Below are 5,498 nucleotides of genomic sequence, written 5' to 3' on the forward strand. Positions count from 1 at the left end.
GTAGGCTTTGGAGCCCAGCCGAGGCTTGTGGCGTCACGGGGAGGGGCGGGGCCATGAGGTCAGCTGGGGGGGGGTGGCACGTGCCAAGCCCTGGTGACGTCATGACGAGCGGAGAAGCTTCCTTCTAGACTCTAGACGAGGCACGTGAGAGGACCTAAGGGACCCTTTAGTCAAGTGAGGGATTGACTGGAAGACATGGGAAGGACCCTATTAGCTCTCCCTCCCGCCCAGGCCAGCACCAGTGCATCCATCAGAGAATGCGCACCTTCCCTCCTCCCAGCTGCGTTTGAGTTTAGGTGCTGTACGTTCATTCTGTAGACGTGCATAGAATGGGAAAGATTTTTGTCGCCTGATGTGCACGGTGCTAACTGAGATTAATAAGGCAGCACGCTAACTTATTGTTTCAGCTTTAATGCTGGAAACAAATGTCCTTTTTTGTATATGTTTAGTGCCGTGTTTTTCTCGTCCTTAGGCTGTTTGATTGGTGATTTTGCTGTTTAAAATGGCTCCCGAGCATAGTGCTGGAGCGCTGTCTAGTGTTCCTGAGTGCGAAAAGGCTGTGATGTGCCTTACAGAGAAAACGCGTGTTAGATAAGCTTTGTACGGACATGAGTTATATTGAGTTCAATGTTACTAAATCAGTATTGTATATTAAACAGGTGTCTTTAAATAGAAACACTGATGAAACAGTTATGTATTGATCGATTGATGCAAGTGTGACCAGAGGCTGTCAGGAAGCTTACTCTGTATTTCCCCAGGAGCAGTGGTTCAATATTCACTCATTCAGTGTTTGTGGCAAATTTATGGACCATAACCGCTAATAATGAGACTCAACTGTATATGATTCAATTGACATTTTAAAGAATCATTATGATTGCTGTGTGGAGAGTGGTTTAGATCAAGAGAAGCAATTAGTAAGCTGGGAGAGCAACACATATGTAATTTAAATTTTTTTCTACTAACCATGTTTTAAAAATTAGAGAGAGACTAATATATTTAATTTAACCAAATATATGCAAAATATTGCTTTACTGTTTAATCAATATTAAAAAATTATCAAAGATATTTTACATTCTTTCTCCACACTAAGTCTTTGAAATCCAGTGTGTAAAAACTTACAGCACATCTTAATTTGAACCAGCTACATTCCAAGAGCCCCAAAGCCACATGTGGCTCATGGCTACCATATTAGACAGTGCAGATATAGAACATTTATTCTATAAATGTTTGGGAGCTAGTGAGAGCCTAATTGCTCATTCAACCAAACAAGGTCTTGTGTTAGGCCTGGAAATATACAGAATGGAATAACGCCCAATCTCTGTTCTCAAAGTGCACACAGACCAGCTAAGGAAACTAATAAAATAGCTTGTGTTGAAGACTTCAAAACAAAGTGCTTTGAGAGGTCGACGAGATAGTACCCAGAGGAGGAAAGCTTCAGAGAGGAGAGGGACATTGAAGTTAGAACTTAAAGGATGTGTAAGAGTTCCATGGGGAAGGGCACTCTAGCAGTGAGAACTACTAATGCAAAGTCCCAGAGAAATGACATGAAGAATGTCTCTGGGAAACTGTAAGCAGGTGGGGTTTTTTGTTTGTTTGTTTTTATAAAATTGATGGGTAAAGGGAATGTACTTTTTTTTTTAACTTTATTGGGGAACAGTATGTTTTTCCTAGTACCCATCAGCTCCAAGTCAAGTTGTTGTCCTTCAGTATTAGTTGTGGAGGGCGCAGCTCAGCTCCAAGTTCAGTCGCTATTTTCAATCTAGCTGCAGAGGGCGCAGCCCACCATCCCACATGGGAGTCAAACCGGCAACCATGTTGTTAAGAGCATGCGCTCTAACCAACTGAGCCATCCAGCCGCCCGTCAGCAGCTCAGCTCAAAGTGCCCTGAACTGCTGAGTTCAATCTTAGTTGCGGAGGGTGCAGCCCACCATCCCACACAGGAGTCGAACCAGCAGCCTTGTTGTTAAGAGCACGCGCTCTAACCAACTGAGCCACCTGGCCGTCCCCAAATAGTTCTTTATGGCTGGATTATAGGGTTTGAAATGGGAAGGTAGGGGGTGGGGAAAGATGAGGGTCTTACAGACTAGTCTGTGTAATGTAGCATTTATCCTGTTCAGTAGTGATGGGCAATGTTGAGAATTTAAAGCTGAGTGATATGACTAGATCTGTGTTTTAGGCAGATCATTCTAGCAGTGTGGAAAGGGTGGAAATAGGAGACAGGGAGACCCTTTAAAGAGAGGAAGGGACTCTAGGATATATCCAGGAAAGACTCATGGAGACTAAGAAGAGAGTCAGAGAGGAGGAAAGGCAAAGGGTGGTCCACGGTGTCCCATGCATTAGAGATCAAATAGAACAGGACATGCAAACCTTGCCATTCCAGAGGCTGGGTGAAAATTTGCTGACCCCCCAGAGTCCACTGAATAGCAGAGGGTTTGAGAGCCAGCGAGAGCCTAAAATTTACTGAGATGGAACTGGGTTCAAGTCATGGGCCACGTCACTTGTTCAAAATACAGATTTTCTAACCATAAAATGAGGGTCAATGTAATGCCAGCTTCACAAGGCTATTGTGAGGATGGAATGGCTTACAGTATTTGGGTCACTTTGCATGGTTTTTGGGATGTGCTGGCACTCAGTACGAATGGTAGCTTTATTATTTATTATTTGCTGTCCTTTGAGTGCCCTGGGTTTCACTTCCCTCACTCACAAAAATGGAACTCCCATTTCCCTCTTGCCATTATCAGCAATCAAGGGATAAATGAGATGATTAGATTGTATTTGCACTTAAAGCTAAAGGCACATGTTCCTGAAAACATTAAGCATGACTCACCAGGAATTCTACTCCTAGGAATAGTCCCGAAAGAAGGGAAACATGTCCACACAAAAACCTGTTCACAAATGTCCACAGCATTTGTTCATATTCGCAGAATGAACGTTCACGTTCATGAGTGCCAAGGAAGTGGAAACAACCCACCAACTAATAAATAGATAAACAAAATGTGGCCCATCCATGCAATGGAATATTATTCGGCCATAAAAAGGATTGAAGTTCTGATTCATGCCACAACAGCCTTGGAAACATGATGCTCAGTGAAGGAAGCCAGTAACATAAGACCACGTATTGTATGATTCCATCTATTGGTTTGTCGGAAAAGTCATGACGCATGTTTGCAACGGATGGCACTAGTTCATTTTTGGAAGTACTACAGTCATTCACATCTATGTTATTGCTATGTCATTTGACAGCTGACAGTTCTAGCTTCATTCTAAAAAAGTACTGAGGGATTTGGTTGAGTTTTGGAGATTTTACAACAAGTTGAAGATGGAAGACCCAAACTGCACTTTTGCCATATTTTACTGTTTTACTTCCATAAAGGGAAGAACACATGTCAAGCTTGTGAAAAGTTGCATAAAGTTGCAACTTTGCTTTACAAGAACGTCAATACTCTACAAGAATGTTAGTGCCAACGATGGTTCATGAAATTCCGTGCTGGTAATTTTGATCTCAGCGACGCTCCTTGGTTAGGAAGGCCCACCGAGGTTGATGACGACAAAATAAAGGCACTGATCGAGTCCAACCCACGTCAGACGACACAGATTGCAGAAACATTGAGCATCCATGATTCAAGCATTCACGACCACCTGAAGAAGCTTGAATACATAAGTAAGCTCAATATTTGGGTTCCTTATGAACTCAAAGAAGTTCACTTGACGGCATGTATAGATACCTGCAATATGCTCATTAAACCTGAGGAAAACAATCCTTTTTTGAAGCGACTGATAACTGGTGATGAGAAGTGGATTGTTTACAACAATGTGGTGCGTAAACGGTCTTGGTACTGATGTGATGATTCGCCTCAAACGACATCGAAAGCAGACATTCATCAGAGGAAAGTTATGCTCTCAGTGTGGTGGGATTTTAAAGGTGTCTCCTACTAATCAATTCGAATGTGTACTGTCGTCAATTGGACAGTTTGAACGAATCCATCATCCAGAAATGTCCAGAGCTTATTAATTGTAAAGGAGTTGTGTTCCATCATGACAACGCGAGACCACACACACAAGTTTGATCACCCGTCAAAAATTATTGGAGCTTGCTGGCCGAATGGCTCAGTTGGTTAAGAGCTCACTCAAGAATGAGCGCTCTGAGCAACAGGGTCACCGGTGTGATTCCCGGCCCAAGCTGAGCTGACACCAGGTGGCAGGATGGCTCAGCTAAAAAAAAAAAAAAAATTATTGGAGCTTGGATGGGATGTGTTGCCACACCCACCATACTCACCTGACCTTGCGCCGTCAGACTTCCACTTCCACTTGTTTCGCTGTCTTCAAAACTCCTTGCGTGGTATAACGTTCAATTCAGATGAGGCTGTAAATCAGCACTTTGTTCAGTTTTTCGCAAATAAAGACAGGTCCTTCTATGAACCAGGAATTATGACGCTCACTGAAAGATGGCAAAAGGTTATCGAACAAAACGGGCAGTATATCACTGATTGATCTTTGTTCTTTATATAAATAAATGACCTTTGAAAAACAGACAAAATACGTCATGACTTTTCCGACAACCCAATGTATGAAATGTTCAGAATAGGAAGATTCATAGAGACAGAAAGATTAGTTGTTGCTTAGGGCTGGGGGAAAAAGGAGTGAGGGTCAACTGCTAATGGGTACAGGGTTTTTCTTTTGGGGTGATGAAAATGTTCTAAAATTGATTGTCATGATGGTTGCACAGCTCTGCAAACAGACTAAAAGCCTTGAATTGTAAGCTTAAATGGGTGAAAGTGACTTATATGTTAATAAAGCAGTTACCAAAAAAAAAATAGGGAGCAACTTAGAATTCAGACACATAATGAAACAACAGAGTAAAGGCTGGCATCTCTGTGCAGAGATGGGGCAATCTTATCGTGTTATCTGTTTGCTGTAGGAGCCTCCTGGATGTATCTGAGACCAGGAGCCCACCACTGTCCCAGGAGGTGTTAGGAGGTGTAATCAGCAGTCTTGCAGTGCAACTGCTTGTCTCATCTTTTCCTGGGGAATGTTTACTTTTTGCAGACACCTCCCCTCTATACCAACACGCACCCTTGGCACTTTCTATGTCACTTTCCTCCCCCTAGGCCTCCAAGACTCACACCTGTACTACAAAGCCAGCCACGCTTTATTTTTAGTCCAGAATTTACCATAACTGGGGCAGCTGAGCGCCTTAGGCCCAGCATACCTTCAGTGACAGGTTCTTTGGCACCTGGTGGCCCCTGCCACCAGATCTTCCTCCTGCCACTGGATGAATGCCTGTTGGCCTTCAGAGGGGCCAGCCCACGGTTTTCCTGAGAGATGTTTGCCTCCCAGGTTGTCCAGGAAACAGTAAGAGTGTGCTCCTCCATCCTATCTACAACCAGTGCCATCTGCTGGCAAAACAGTGGCACAAGGCACGTGGTGAATTCTGTTTACCTTCCTGACTGGAGCCTGCATTATAAGGGTTGAGGGGTAGAGGGGATGGTGGGGGTGGG

General features: G+C 43.6%; 1 protein-coding gene across 12 annotated transcripts in view; it reads left to right on the forward strand.

Moving 5' to 3' along the window:
* The window catches only part of CUNH16orf96 (chromosome unknown C16orf96 homolog), a 55,203-nt gene that overhangs the window by 84 nt on the left and 49,621 nt on the right, over positions 1-5,498 (forward strand). The window lies entirely within an intron of this gene.

This window comes from Hipposideros armiger, unplaced genomic scaffold, assembly GCF_001890085.2.
Source record: "Hipposideros armiger isolate ML-2016 unplaced genomic scaffold, ASM189008v1 scaffold_315, whole genome shotgun sequence".
NCBI classification, from domain to species: Eukaryota; Metazoa; Chordata; class Mammalia; order Chiroptera; family Hipposideridae; genus Hipposideros; species Hipposideros armiger.